At 35.0% G+C, this 16,987-nt stretch overlaps 1 protein-coding gene across 1 annotated transcript in view; it reads left to right on the top strand.

Moving 5' to 3' along the window:
- The first annotated feature begins 5,465 nt into the window (after positions 1 to 5,465).
- LOC126745868 (uncharacterized MFS-type transporter C09D4.1-like) overlaps positions 5,466 to 16,987 on the top strand; it is a 55,384-nt gene continuing 43,862 nt past the window's right edge. The window contains exon 1 of the mRNA XM_050453899.1: positions 5,466 to 5,705. The gene's annotated coding sequence lies outside the window, so the exon portion shown is untranslated. The remainder of the gene's footprint in view (positions 5,706 to 16,987) is intronic.

Here is a 16,987-nt window from a genome sequence, read left to right as displayed (position 1 = left end):
CCAGAAGGCCGAGGTGAAGATAAACAACACAGTGTCAACCAAGGAAGTGCGACAAGGCTGTATTTTGTCACTGATATCTTTCAACATCCATATCCAGAAAATATTTCAGATTGCCCTCGAAAATGAAGCCAAGGGTATCAAAGTCAATTTAAGACCCATCAATAATATCAAATACGCCGACGATACCATGGTGTTGGCCTCCAATTTGGAGGATCTTCACCATGTATTAAATAAAATAAATGACTTCGGTCGGCGATGCAGCCTGCATATTAACATCTCCAAAATGAAATCAATGGTGATCAGTAGACGAATCCGAGAGGGTAAACTAGTAAGGAAGAAGACTGCGCTAAGACTACCGAAACTAGAAATACTTAAATTTAATGGTGACTTGCATCAGTAAGCTATGTTTGGGGAACAATATAGTGCAGTCATTCATAATAATAACGAACTGGATGATTACGGTAAATTCAGTTATTGCTAACAGGAAAATCTGCTATTTCAGTTCAAGGTTTAACGCTAAATGAAGGTAGAGGGAGAAAACATCGAACAAGTAAAGAAATTTAGGTACCTCGGATCTGTTGTTAACAGCGAGTAGGACTGTGACGAAGAAATTAAGGCTCGAATCGGTATGGCCAAAACGGCATATCGATGACTTCAGGGTGTCTTCTTATAGCAATACTTGCTGCTGGACCCCCCTCCTAAGAGTGATAAAATGATATGAAACTAAAACATGGGCAATCAACGTAGGATCATTCAATCTCATTGATACGTTTCAGAGGTGGACTCGCCTTGCTAGGCCATCTCGAAGCTGATCCTACAGGGCAAGATGAAAGGCCGAAGGGGACCCAGATGAAAACAGCACTCGTGGTTCCAAAGCATCAGGAAGTGGAGCGTGGTGTCTGATGTGGCAGCCATATTTTGTCCGACAGAAGACAACACCCTTATATTCACATATGTAGCGCAGTGAATTAGTCTTGATAGTACCTTAAGCAAATAAAGTTTTTAGATAATATTTCTAGATTAAGACAAGAGTTATAGACATATTTAGTTTTTGAGACAATATTCTGCAGCCTGGGTTAGGTTGCTACTCGTAGTAACAGCTGATGTTTTGAGCACCCTGCCACGCGACGAGAAAAGAGAGCTTACCACCTAGCCTGGCGCTATCCGTTCAAAGTATCTGGGCTTCTCTGGCAGAGGATCCTTCTTGGACCAGTTCGATCGCCCATTGGTTACACCTTCGTTTTGCACTCTGCTGTATACATTAAGCGCGGCTCAAGTTGCCTCCTGAACGGGAAGAACATATTTTCTATTAATACCTTAGCTTACTATCCCGTTCTTGCTCTGTTAGGTCTCTGCTGCTCATTGGCCTCGTTGGGGGCATCGGGCAATAAAGCAAAATCCCGGATCGAGCTAAATGTACGTCATGCCTCGTTCCTTTTTAGGGTACTGCCTGCCTCAATGGTGTCTATTATCTCTGTCAAGTTTCTGAAAAGTTGATTATTATGCGCAAACCATAGAGACTTTGCTGCGATCCTCAACAACCGGTTCTTCCCATTACTCCATCAAGTGGGGCTTCGATTCCGAATCGCTAAAGATACGTAGGCGAGCTGGCTCCGGACGATGCTTTTTACGAACGTGGGTTTGGTAGTCAAGAACCCGATACTCTTCACAATGTCCCGAAATACTGAACAGTTGCACTATGGCCCGTCGGATATTTTCAATAATTTATTAGATTAAAAGTAAGTACTAATTAATAAAATTAAAAGGATGAGAGGAAAGAGTAAAGAACTCGTTAAAAAAATAAAACAGGGTTCATCTGGCCGGGATGATAGCACCCTGTTAGGGCTATTGCTCATCAAAGCCTTAAGAAAAAAATCACCTCGGCTTCTAGGTTTGGGGGTTGATCATCACGCTAATCTTCTGGTACTCGTCAAAAGAAAGATACGGTTAAAATAACCAGTTTTCAGCCTTGGAAATTCAACGAAACAAAAAAAGACGACATACGCAAAGGAAATGGAGCTATGAATTATGGAACCTACAATCTGCAGAATCTCCCAGAAAATGAACGAAATACTGTCTGAGATTAAAGAACAAAACTTGGATCTAGTGGTACTAATAGAAATAAAGAAAAGGGATAGGGATCAGAAAGGCTCGGACTCTATGATCACTACTTCAGTGGTGTAAAAAATGATAAACGGGTCTAACAAGGAATTTCGATCATGGTAAGAAAAAGGCTACAAAAATTCGTAATATGTTGGAAAGCCATCAACGAGCGTATTATAAAGATGAACTTAACACTTGAACTTAAAGCAACAAAGAATTATAGTAGGGATATGCAATAAACGACGACTGTTTGGTCTCTGGGAAGGATGAGTTTTTTGAGCAACTTAACTGAGTAATAAGAACAATTGGAAAGCAAAAAAATAGTCTTAGCGAAGAAGTTGTACGAAAATGGAATGTGACTAATAACAATTTGCGAGTAGAACGAGCTACGAATCCTTAATAGATTTTACCAACATTGCACGATTCACAAATATACATGGACCCAGGAAAGGCGTCATCTGGAAACTTATAATAGACTATGCTATAGCTTGACAGAAGACAAAGCCTAAGGTCCAGGATATTAGAGTCTGTAGGCGCAACATGTGGAAGCGATCACTACATACTGAAGGTCAAATAACTGTAGAAAAAATAGTGAGAACAATAAAAGAAACATGCGGTGAAAAAACGAAGAAAATCAGATACGATCTGGACAGCCTAGAATATGACACCACAATAACACTGTACAAGGGAAGGCTAGACTCTAACCTAAGGGACCAAGAATAGGAGATACAGAACAGTATTATCGTAGTACATATTAAAGACTCTATTCATGAAGCGGCAGGGAAAGCAATGGGATACCAAGAAAGAATTTACTGATGGGAAGAAGATATTGAAAGGGAAATTAAGGAAATGAGAGACAAATAAAGGAACTTCTTAAACTCAAAATCCAATAAAAATAAAACAGAATGCAAAGAAGCTCAAGCAAAAGTATGTAGAAAGATAGCCCAGAAAAAGAACGAAACATGGGGAAAGTCTTTATCATGGTCAACGCTTTTCAAGGACGGCAGAAGAGTACAGAGAGTTGTAAAATTAAATGCTTAAGACAAGAAAAGAAAAAATATGTAATTGCACCAATCCTACTATATCAATAGGATAAGTATTTCTCTAAGTTACTACAGGAAGTAATAGCATCTCATTAAGTGTTCAAGTAATGGCATCCCTAATTAGAATAAATGTATACGAAGTCAAAACAGTATGCAAATCTTTGAAAAATGGACCTGAAAATACCTTGACAGAATTTATCAAAAATTGAACTAATAAACTGTATCAACACCTTGCAATCTTATTTCAAACATGCATACATGAAATGACTGTACCCAAAGAATGGAAACATAATTGATATTGTAACGAAATTCAAGAACACGCTTTTATTGGCAACGTCAAAAAGTCAACAAAACTCACCTTGACTGTCGTTTAATTGTTTCCAAGGTAAAAACTGACTAAACAATAAAAACTGAATAAAATGTCAAGAAATTAGTTCTTTTTAAAGCCTGGAATAATTTCGAAATATTTAGAATTTTTTTCTTTGTTTTTTTGCCGAAAGAGATCAATAATTTAAGGAGAATACTGACAGTCAAAACCAGGAAGTATACAAACTCTAGAAAATTTATAATACAAGGATTTACAATAATATAACCTAAAATGGGGCCCTCAAACAAGATGAACTACTTAAAAACTAGACAATATAAATAAAAATATTAAAGCAAACGTAAGTAGAACCCTAAATAAGCCCTACGAATAAAATGTAACTACAGAATGCGAATAAAATAATTGTAAACGTACATTGTACGTGATATGGAGGCTGAAGAACAGACAGGACTTAAAAGAGGGCAATAAGATCCACTATAAAATACCTCTTTTGCATCTTTTAACTGATAGAAAAGAAGCTCGAATTAAATCAGGAAATATATCCCCTATATAGGGACATTCAAAAACTTACTAAACTGATAGTGTCCATCTTAGAGGACTGATATGTCCAGCTATAGAATGTTCGCTAACAAACAAAATATTAGTGCGACCCTCATTAAAGCCGTGAAAGACCTCTACGATGAGAGCATGGCACATGTCAAAATGGGAATACAAATCTTAAATAGATTTGGAACCACTACAGGACTTAAGAAGGAATGCTGCCTATCACCAATCTTATTCAAGATATATTTATAGACCAGTCATTTAAATCACCGAACAAAATGTAAAGCCTAAACATTTTAAAAATGAGCACCCCATTAAACAACACCACAACTCTATGTTTCGCAGTAGATCAAATTGTGGTGGCCAAAGAATATCACTATTAGTCCTAGAGATTATGAGAAAGAAGTTAATAAAGGGTTATAGAAAGTGTGGTCTGGAAGTCAACATGACTAAAACAGTCTACATGTATATTGGGGGCCTCCAGCAGAAGCAATACTAGAAGGTAGTCAAAATCAATGTATAAGAAAATCCCAAGTTATTCATACCTGGGAATAAAAATCACTAATGATGGATAGAGCAAATAAGGAAAGAAATATTCAAGGAAGGAAAGCCGTAGCTATGATGAATGAAATACTTGACTGGGACCAACACGTATCAAAAGGAAAGAAATGAAGGACAACTAAGAGCCATGGGAATGGACTACTAGAGTTGTGTAGCGTGCAAGCCAAGAATGCATAGAGTTACCAACAAAAAGATAACACAAATTGTGGGGATTTCACATGACATAGGAAACAATATAAGGTAAGTGAACAACTCAAATGTTATAGCCACGTACAGAAGATGTCCGAAGAACATAGCATATCTTCAATCTCTTATTTAGAAAAATTAATTTTTTTAAATTTTAATTTGTATTAAAAATAACCCTATAATTAAGAAAAAATTTTAACAGTAATAAAGTTTTTTACAAAGGTTTTAGTTGTTGTTTTAATTAAAACTAATCAATTAATAAGTTTCTTATCTATTTATGCCGATAAAATGAAAATTTTGGAAATTTCAGGTGATGCAAAGCTTTTGAATCTATGTGTATATATTTTGGCAACACATAGCGCAAATGTTAAAAACGAAGTGCCATTTTAAAGAAAAAAAACTTTGCTTAACTACTTTTGATGGGAGACTCATGATTAATATAAGAATAGTTAAATTTGTCAATGAAAGCCTTAAATCTATTTATTAGTCTAGTAATAACATAGCAACAGATTTTCGAAAAAAAATCAGAGTAGATGGCCATTGTGCATAGACATAAAAACATTATGATACTATTGTTTCCTAATTATAAGTACGTATACAGTGCGCGGTTAAAAAATCTAAGTACCATTAAAAAAAGCATTATTTAAATTCATTTAACTTCACGCATATAGCGTACTATTGATATTTCACATTCCCGAACGGAACGCTGTTAAACAGTTAAAAATCGAAATTTCGCGAACGTACGAAATACGAAAACCATATTTATTATTAACAATTTATTTTTATTGATTTCCTATTATCGTATGCGATCCATCAAAGAAGTTGTGAAAAGTAGAATTTCAACTGTCCGTTCGTTATGTTAGTGATTTTTCCGGTTTACGAGGTGTCGATTTCCATTCAGATCTTCGAACACAGAAAAATACATTAAAGGACATTCTTTAAAGGTATTTATTATTAATTAAATACTATCATTTCTGCAACATATTTTTTATTCTAGGATTTTTTTAATTAAAGCAAATATTTAAACAGTTTAGCCGGGATCGGAATACTAGCAAAAATTCCTTTTATCAAAGCCTTCTTTTTGGGTGCCAATAAATTCATCTTTTTTTTATTTTTTTAGATATACGAGCCATAAAAAAAAATACTTTAATACATTCATGCAAATATTTCCGTATTTTTCAACTTAAATTAGGTCAAACTAGTAGATGATATTCCACACATCTAATTAAAATGACCCACTACTAAAAAAAATAAAAACTCGACATAATGTTCATACCGGTTTAATTTTTTTTTTAATTCTTGCTATATTATAACTAATATTACTATGGCAAAAGTATATCCATTTAACGGTTTTTTCACAATTGTGCCTCCGTGACCGTCCCTAGAAATATTTGTTTATTGTACAAATATTTGCAGATTTTTATTGAGCTGCTTTTCAGTGTTTTACCAAAGAATAAAGGCAGTAGCGTCACCAAATTAATTTAATTTTAGTCAAGTTTATTTACTTGTTTATTTTATGTTTTTCCTTTTGGCCTGTTCAATATATTTATTAACATATATTTTTGTTGCATGAACTAATTATTGGATAATTTATTTTCTTGTATTTGTAACCGCTAGTACGTTAAATCAAGTCATTTCATTAAGCTCGAAAATTTTGCTCAAAGATCTGAAAACAAAAAAATAAAGAATAGGGGAGCTAGTAGAACAATTAAATTTATTTGGTCTCTTAGGTCTAGATTTCTTTCTTCACCTCTCACCACTACCACCGAACATAAACTAGAATAGAAGGATCACTCTAAGCGCCGCCCAAAATGTTGCCTTTCTCACTCGCTTTCTGATGCTACTCTTTTTTGCTGCCCGGTGGCGACTGCGTTATACAGGGGCGTCTTCAATATTAGAACTATAATAGCGTTATGCGGAAATTTTGTACTTTAAAAATGCCGGCGATATGTTGCGTAGATGACTGCAGGAGTAAAAGGGGATATACATTTAAAAAAAAATAAAAATGGCTTAGTTCACAGAAAAGAATACACGCTTTTCTTCAGTATTTCTTAAATATCTCGGAAAATTGAGATCCTACAAAAAAATCTAATAAACAAAAGTTGGTTTAAAACTAAAAGATTGGCTTTATAGGCTATATAAAGAGATACAACTGTGTGAACATAACCCCTTTTTTTAGATAACAAAATATAATGACGTAAAATAATTTTATAAAACTTGAAATAATTTTAAAAAATCACGTTTCTTAGACAAATATCTAGCACGTTTTTTCAAGTATGTACTATCAAAAACTTTAAAAATAAACTTGATTGTAAGTCATTAGCATAAAAATTAAAAAAGTTAGGAATAAAATAAAAATAATTGCAGTTTTTAAAAAAAAATTTAAAAAAGGTTAAAAATTTATCATAAAAAATTATGTATTTATTTCAAAAATTAAAGCGTAGCCTTCTACAATGGACTATATATAGGTACCAATAATATATTCAAAAAGTATCAGCGATTTAGAGTACATATTTTTTTAAAATCGTGATTTTAATCTAAAAAAATGCAAAATTTTTGGTAATATTCTGTTATTAGTGTTGGTTTTTAATAGTGAAAGCTATCTGATTTATTATTAGTTGCATTGCGATCATTTGAATGATATAAATTTTAGCCACTTATACCGTCTAACCATACTTGAAACTACATTTTTTTCGTCATTAAGGGTGGTTTTTAAGGGTTTATGTTTCAAAATATTGATGTGTACTATAATCCCCAATGTAAAACTATATTTATTTTGCATATTTATATGAATTCTAGGTTGTAAAACACCTATTTTCGTTTTATTTTAATTTTAGTGGTTTGTTCTTTCATCCCCTATTTTAAAAGCAAATAATTAGGCATTTAATAAGTTTTTCTTATTTAACTGCCTTTTTATATTTCACTGTTACCGAGTTCCATATGCTGAGTGTTGTTATCACATTATTATGTAAATTTTATTAAATATTTAAAAAATGGCTATATTAACGAAGTTATTATTAATTAAGTGTATGCAATATTAGGTAGGTAGTTTCTTGGTCAGTTGAGAAAAGAGCATGAAAGGAACGTAAAGCTAAGATTTAATTGTGTACATTCTAATAAACTTAATTTTAAAGCTATCTACCAAGTGTTTTTCTTAGAGTTATTTGTTCAAAAGAGATACTTAATAATATTCTTTCAATTTCATTTTAACAATAATACAAAGTGCCTTTAATTTCAAAAAATTCCATATATTACACGCCGCCCGCCGCGATGTACGAAAATATTCCTTATTAAAAATGTTTCAAACACCCCCGTATCGTAAAGGATTGCCGCCGAAACTAAATAATGATTTACGACCGCGTAAAAAAAGTCGGCACTGTTTAGAAGTCCCTACTTCAAACGGCCGCAAGAGAGTGAACCTACTGTCTTGTTCTTTATACTGTGCCACTACATACTCTGTTTTTCATGAATTAATTGATAAAACCCACTTGATGTATTATTTGTCTATTTTCTCTAATATGTAGGGGATATCATCCTGATCTTCTGCAAATATTACTTGGTCATCCGCAAAATGCAAGCAGCATATGTTCTCAATTGGAATACTCAAACCTTCACATTTTTTTACAAGTTTCCAAAACACCCTCCTAATAAATCATAAAGAGTATAGGTGCAGTCTTAGCGAAGTCCTTCGGTCACCTTTATCTCCTATGTCATTTTTTGTCCCAGCTTTATTAAACTATTCATATAAGCACGGCATTAATGTACCGGGTGTACAACTAAGAAAGGTCGGCGGCCATATCTCAGTAACTAGTCATCCCACAGCGTAGGGAAAAAATATTTCTCATAAAAGCGGGAAAGAGAAATCGTTACAAATTATTTACAAGTTCGTACGATGACCGCTAGGGGCGTAATACAACATTGAAATAGAAAAAAATTGGTTTTATTGAAAATATTTAAAGTGTATCCTCGAGAAGAATGATGCCATTTTGAAGTATGATAAATTCTAAATATTTTTCATTTCAAACTTTTTTTTTAATCTGTCAAATAATAGGTGGGGGAAGGGTTGAATATTTATATCTAAAATTGTTAATAACTTTTGATTGGCCCAACCAATTTTAACGAGCTTGCTTTTGTTTTCAAGTGTAATTATCAGGCTTTTATGTGGTATATCTACTTAGCCGACTTGGTTATTTTGTTGAGCACTAAAGGGTGGTTTGTGTTATTTCGGACTTTTTCGGCGATTTTCTGGCAAATATTAAATACATTATAATATATGTAATTTTTTTCATTTAGGCTAAAAAAGCATGAAAAACATAAAAACTGGCGCAAACCGCAACTCGATATCTTGTTTTATTTCGAAATTATTAATTAAAATGTTCTTGAAAAATAAAACTCCAGAACTGAAATTTTTGTTTAAATTACGAGACAGTTTTACCACTCACCAAAACTTTATTTTTATTCTCGACACGTGTTTCGCTAACGATGTTTAGTTTTAATCTTCGGAAGAAGATTAAAACTAAACTAAAACTACTTACAAATCCCCTTATATACTAATGATGTAACTAATAGAGCGGAAAAAACAATGAAACATGATCAAACAAATCTTAAACATGAACTAAACTATATAATTGACGGGATTGGACCTTTATCCCAGTTAAGAATGTTTTTTTTGATTTTTGAATATTGCTAAACTTTGGAATGCATCTAATTTTCTATTGTTATTAACTGGTTTAAGTAATTTTAAGTTGTCTATCCCTATAAAGTAACCAGTATTTAAAACATGTTCAGCCACACTTGACTTTTCAACTCTTCCATATTTCACATGAGTTTTATATTCTACATGTTTTTTAAATCTGACATTAATTGATCTTCTAGTTTGTCCTATGTACTTTTTATCACAATCGTTGCAATAAATCTCATAGATCCCAGACTTTTCATTGGTCTTTATTCTATTTTTTAGCTTTCCTAAAAGATTTCGTAACTTGGCCGAACTTTGATAGACCATTCTAAGTCTTTAAAAACCTTATCAAAGCCTCTCGTCAAGATAGGATCGTATGGTATTGCAACAAAAGTTTGCTTATTTTCATTTTTTTGAAATGTGGTAGAGTTTTTAAGATTAACTTTAAACCTATGTTTTCTAATTAGCTTATCAATAATTTGATCGTCATAAAAATTGACCCTAGCAATTGTTTTAATTGTTGCTTTTTCTTTATTAAATCTGCTATTACTTGGAGAAAATGAGACCAAACGATGTACCAAGAAATGCATGCTAGCCATTTTATGTTGAAAACAATGGTTAGAGTCACTAGTTATGTATCTAAAAGTATTTGTTTCTTTTCTATAAATATCAGATTCTAACTTACTATTATTTCTGATAACAAGAGTATCTAAGAATGGAAGTTGGTTATTTGTTTCTTGTTCGAAGGTAAATTTAATAGATGGAAAACAGTTATTGAGTTGATGTTAAGTTATTGTTGGTCTACAAAATTATCAATATTGCATTTGCTTTTGTCGAACACGGCAAACACATCATCAACATATCTTAACCAAACTCGTGGAAAGTATTGGAAGGTATTTTTTGCATTTAACTTAAAACGGTTCATAAAGAGCTCTGCTAGGAAGGGAGAGAGGCAATTACCCATGGCTGTACCTTCTAGTTGTTCATAGTATGAGTTATTATATTGTTATTATATTTTGTGACATACAAAGTTTTGTTAATTTAATTATTTATTAGATATATTTCGTCAACAGAATTCCTCACAAACCACTAGAGCTAGGAAGACAATAGGGCAACATTGTTTTACTTATCTTCTTGCCAGATGTTATAATTTTTTACCAGTAGAAATGAGAGGTGTTATTCTAGGTAGCAACTCATTGGGATTGGTTAAAAAGAGGATCAACAAATTTATTATCCTTCAAAATAGACAGCTTATTGATGGTTTGGTAAATATTAGAAATTAACATGTCCACTTATATGGTCCTTTTTTTAATCTAATTTTAATAATTTTAATCTTGATCTGTGTCTTGCTTTGGTGCAGTACAGTAATAACAGTTTTTTCAAAGGACTACAAAATACAGTAGGTCTTTAGTTTGGTAATTCTGTTATAAAAATGTTTTGTTGAATTGTTTAATTTTTTTTTGTTTTGATTAGTTTTATGAGTTTTAATTAATTTTTATGCATTGCAAATAGCATTGCAATTGCAATAGATTCAAAGTTTAGATCGTTTGTTTTGTTTTGCAATTTAGGTTTATATTAAGGCGAAAAAAAAATACCAGCCTCGCATAGCGTACCAGCTCCTGAGGGCTGGAAGCATTATGTATTTATTGCCGATGTTTATTAAATTTATTTGTATTTCTTTTGTTATATTGCATTTGAATAATATTTATTTACATTATTATTATTATTATTTACAGCCAGTTAAGGCTCGCACTCCCTCTAAGGGGGGGGGGATCATTTACTTATCCCAGATACCTGCGATATCAAAAGGATTAAGCTCTGTGGTCTGTGGGGGCCTTTTCGGTGTCCTTAAGGGACCTGAAATGTAGAGTTATCCCCTAGAAATTTCCGGGTGCTGCGAGCAGTTGCCAGTAGTACTGCCTTTTGCATGTGCTTATATAGATGTTCGCCTGTTCCTAGTTGTTTAAGGTATTCCAGTAGACTTTTCGGTATTACACCCGTTGTCGATATAACAATTGGGATGGTCTGAACATTATCCATTCTCCATTGCCTTCCGATTTGAATTTCTAGATCTCTGTATTTGGCGATTTTCTCAGTGTGTTTCTCTTGCAGATTATTGTTGTTCGGTATGGCTACGTCAATTAGAGTTGTTTTCCTGGAAATTTTATCTATTAAAATAAGATCTGGTCTATTATGCCTTACATGTTGATCGGTAAGTACACTGCGGTCCCAATATAACTTATATCGGTCATTTTCCACTACGGGTTCTGGAGTATATTTATAATACGGAACCTTCTCTGTTGTAATAAGTTCCAACTTCATTGCCAACTCTTGATGTAAGATTTTCCCAACTGAGTCGTGCCGTTCTTTGTATTCTGTCGCTGCAAAGGCCTGACATCCTCCTATTATGTGCTGGATTGTCTCTGATGTTTGGCATCCATACCGGCATTTGTCGTTTTGTACGGACGGATCTCTGACGATGTGCTTGAGATGATTTCTTGTTGGTATAACCTGATCTTGGATGGCGAGTAGAAAGCCCTCGGTTTCTGGAAACATCTTGCCTGATACCAACCAATAGTTCGACGAAGCAGTGTCGACATGATTTTGGCTGATCTCATTAGGATGCCGCCCATGAAGGAGCTTCTCAGTCTAGATGCGGAGTTTTTCCTGGTCCGTATGATGGTAGCTGCGCGCTTCCTCGCTCTTAAGTTGTAGAGGAGTGGAATCGTCTATTTGATTTATTGCGCGGTGCAGCGTGGAGTTTTCTCCTTGCCTGTAAAAATAGGATCTTAAGTTAGTGATTTGTTTTTCAAGTTATTTACCCAGATCTATTAATCCTCTTCCTCCAAGGTGGCGGGGAAGCATTGTTCTTTCAGTGGCACAGGGTGGTGGTTGTGCGTTTTAGTAAGTAGGGTCCTCACTTTTCTTTGTAGCCTTTCTATATCTGTCCTACTCCAATTAATTACCCCAAAAGAATAACTAAGAGCTGAACATGCGTAGGAGTTAAGTGCCTTAAACATATTTTTGCTGTTGAGATTGGTTCTCAAAACTTGTCTTACCCTTTTCACAAACTCGTTAGTCAGTTCGCATTTCATTGTTTGTTGTTCAATCGTTTGTGATTGTTTCATCCCCAAGTATTTGTAAATTTCGTGTTCGCCCATGGCCTCGATGGTCTGGACATTCTGCATCTGATATTCTCCTGGCTGAATTTTTCCTCGGATTATATTGAGAGTACGGCATTTATCTAGTCCAAATTGCATGCCGATGTCATTGGAGAACTCTTCTACTATATGCAGCATTTGGTTTAGTTGGTTCCTAGTTGCAGCCATTATTTTTAAATCATCCATATACAGTAAGTGATTTAACTTTGCAATCTCGGTGTTATTATCTCGGATGCTAAACCCATAGTTGGTAGAGTTAAGACGGTTCGAAAGAGGATTCATAGCAAGGCAGAACCATAATGGGCTCAGTGAGTCCCCTTGGAAGATTCCTGTTCGAATTGGAATGTTGTTTGTACTTACTGTGCTTTTACCCTGTACTTCGAGCTGGATCGTTGTTCTCCAACTTGTCATAGCGCTCTCTAGAAAAGACAAAGTATTACCATCAACTTTATACACTTTTAATATGTTTATAAGCCATTCGTGTGGTACTGAGTCGAAGGCTTTCTTATAGTCGACGTAGGCAGTAAAAATATTTCTCTTGTTGTGATATGCCTGGTTGTTGATGACAGAGTCGATAATAAGTTGTTCTTTACAGCCCATAGACCCTTTAGCGCATCCTTTTTGTTGTGCGGATATGATGTTGTTTTTCTCACAGTGTTGATAAATGCGCTGTGTTAAACATGAAGTGATAATTTTATACAAAGTAGGTAGGCACGTTACCGGTCGGTACTTAGACGGATCTTGTGTGTTGTTCTGGTCTTTAGGCAGTAGATGGGTTACTCCTTGCGTTAGGAACGCTGGCATTTCCTGTGGGTTAAGAATAACGTGGTTAATTAATTCTGAGAGTTTAGGATGCACACTCCGTAGTTTCTTTAGCCAAAAGTTATGAACTCCATCTGGGCCAGGTGATTTCCAATTATGCAGTTTTTGGATAATCTGGTTGACTTCCTCGATAGTGAATGGTCGATGTTCCATCTGGTTATATTTATTACTATTTTGTTTCTCTTCAGTGACCCAGCTTGCGTTGATATTGCATGTTGTTTGAGTTGCAAGTTGTTTGGCCCAAAAATCTTGAATTTGTTCTTTCGTGGGGTATTGCTTATCTGGGTGATCTGATTTTGAATTTAGCTCTCTATAAAATTGTTTTTCGGCCTTTTCAAAACGAAGATTGTCACGTTTTCGGTTATTACTGGTCTTGTATCTTCGTAGGCGCCCTGAAAATAAGGAAAGTTTCTGTTTTAGAGTATCCAGGCATTGTTGAGCTGTATTATTTTCTGGTTCATGCCGAGTGTGGATGTTGTTTCTCTGCAAAATTTCATCAACTTTCTGTTTTAGTCTATTTGTTCGTGTACCCATCAGATATTCTGTTAGTTGGCCAAAATCTTTTCGAAACCTCTGAATTTTTCGTTGAAGTCTGGTCTCCCATGGCGGTATCAGGAGCTCGGTTCTTGCAGAGTCATTGTGGATCCTTATCTTAATCTTCATGGTTTTAGCAACGGCAGTTGCTGCGCTATAAACTAAAAGGTGAAGAGATTGCATGTTATTAATATTTAAAAAATAAGGTGGAAGAATTTTGGTGTTTAAAAATTCCATAATTTGACCTAGTTTTTTTGAAGAGTTTACTTTTGGAAGTTTGGGTCTTATCAGTGGGTTGGTTCCCTCAAATTCTAGCATCGCACGTGCCATTTCTGCAGATAGTTCGTGATATAGCTCAGAATTGTCCTCTTGGGTGTTTTCGGTAGTGTTAAGTTCCTGTGTGTTATTTAATACGTTTTCTATTACAGGTTGCTCCTCAGCTGGTTCATTGTTAGCGGGGTCTTGTTCGTTATTAGTTTGCGCTTGTATTTCTTCTTTAATGGTATTGAGTCTTGTCTCTGGAATTAGGTGATTACGCATTATTACCCGATACTGGTCTGCTACTCTCTGTTCGGTAACTTGGAGATGTGGATAGATTTTCCTAAATTCGGCATGTAAAGGTTGTCTGTAGCCGATCATTTCTCGTCCCAGGTTGGTCACTTTATAAAAGCTGCGCATGACGGTTTCATTCATCGCAGATGTCCATTACATGCGCTGTCTTTGTAGTCCCGCCTGGGTGAGCGCTGGCTGAATTTCCTGCGCAGCACCTTCAGCGAGGGGGGCTCGTGATGGTGTTGGGCCCTCCTGGTCGTTTTGTTGTTGAAGAGGAGGAGGTGTAGTTTCTTGAATGACAGGTTGCCGCCTCCTTAACTCCCTGCCACCGACGGTCCGCATACTGTCATGTCCAGCGCCGGCTCCAGACATGCCCTGGCGATCCCCAGGCAGCGACCTTTCTCCGAGGCATCTTCCGCTTCGTGTCTCCATTTCCATGGGTGTACCACCATTTAACCCTTGTGGTCCAGGTTGTTCTTTTAGTCGCCTTTTACGACAGGCAGAACGTACCAGGAGGCTATTCTACCCTGGCCCCCCACAGGGTCTACCCCGGCCCCCCACGGGGTTATTATTATTATTATTATTATTATTATTATTATTATTATTATTATTATTATTATTATTATTATTATTATTATTATTTTTATTATTATATTATCGAAATCATTAGTTTCCAGAAGTTCAACCGGATATTTTGTTCAGTTCTCTTAAATTTTACAACAGTTTGAATTAAGTAGTTCATTCTTTTTCAAGTTTTCATTAAACTTTAAACTTTAACTCAATTTTGCTTAGCTCACTGTGTAGAAACAGTTAGTTAAAGTATTTCTACTCAAATGCATCCAAAAGAATGTTTTGGGGCCTTATGAAAAGGTACGCGTCCAACATACTGAGCCAGTTCGTTAAAACCCATTATCAGAAGAAGTAAATTCGCTAAACGCATCGCTCACGCATCTAGTACCACCCGATGCAATCCCGTGTTTATGGGATAAACCGCATTTCGTACTGGGAAAAAGCTGGCCAGCTAACGCGAGTGAAAAACTGTAATCGAGAGAAAACCAGGTAAGGTCTCACAACCATTGATGGTCAAAAAAACAATAAATACAGTCCACTTTTCTCAACAGTGAGCTTTCGATACAGTACTTTCTTATCAAAAATAAAAATCGAATAGACATTTTGGTCCTTCGAGCCGGATTACCATTTTTTTTATTATTATATCTTTCTTAAATCGCAGTTATTTGTTGATCACAAATAATTTAAATAAAGTTTTGTAGCCTTCATTGTTACAGGTCGTTTCACGCTCAGGTTTTGCTGGAATTTGAACATAAATAGTTAAAAAACATAAATTGATAAAAAACATAAACACTGCAAATATTTTTACTGTTGAACGTTTCTTGGTGCTTGGTGCATGGTCGTATTTTGTGTTATATTTACAGGGTGACTCAAACATAAATTAATACTTCGAATTCACTATCGTCACTTTATTAAGGAGTAACGAGTGGTCATTTCTCTATATATTCTTTACTTGTAGTTACTTTAGTTTCTAAAAGAATTTGGTGCATTTAGTATTTTTTTTTATATACAGTCTAAACGATTTAAAATGTCTGATAAAAATAAAGGCCAAACTTCTTAGACCTTCCTCCTCGTTTTCAGTTTCTCGTAATCAATCGCATGTAACTTTACCAAAAATTGAAATTCCCATCTTTTCGGAAAGCTCTTCGGAAAGGAATCCGAAGCTCTACTGTGATTGCAGGAATACCTTACTCAAAATCACATGGAATTACTACCTTCAGGGGACATACCACAACGATCATTTTATATCCCACATCATTGTGTTAAAGGATTCCAGTTCCACCACTAAATTTCGCGTAGAATTTAACGTTTCAGCAAAATCTCCCGGGGACATGTCGCTTAATGAGTGTCTTCTCCCTGGACCCCAATTACAAACTGATATTTTCGAGTTACTTCTTGGCTTCAGAATTCATCGTTTTGTTTTTACAAGCGATGTTCGTCAAATGTTTAGGAAAATTTTAATAAACCCCGCACACGCCGATTATCAAAGAATCGTGTGGCGCTTCTCCAAAGATCAACCTATCGCTGATTATCGCCTTCTTACAGTTACTTATGGGCTAACTTGTGCACCTTATCTTGCCATTAGGTCGTTATTAGCCTTAGCAGAAGAGGAAAAGATTAATTTTCCTGAAGCTTCCCAAATTATTTTGAGGTCATTTTATGTTGACGACGTCAACGGTGGCTCAGAAACCATTGAGGGAGCGAAAAATCTTCAAACGGATTTGATGTCTCTTCTTCAGAAAGGTGGTCTTCGAAAATGGTGTAGTAATGATCCTCGTTTGTTAGCTGATTTTCAACCATCTTTTCTTTATAATGAAAGTCTTTCACTTAATTTCGATTCAGATAACCCCTTGAAAGTTTTATGTCTTCAGTGGAATCATTCTCTTGATGTTTTCCAGTTTTCAGTTAC

This window comes from Anthonomus grandis, chromosome 16, assembly GCF_022605725.1.
Source record: "Anthonomus grandis grandis chromosome 16, icAntGran1.3, whole genome shotgun sequence".
Lineage (NCBI taxonomy): Eukaryota > Metazoa > Arthropoda > Insecta > Coleoptera > Curculionidae > Anthonomus > Anthonomus grandis.
This window is presented reverse-complemented; position numbering and strand designations above follow the sequence as displayed.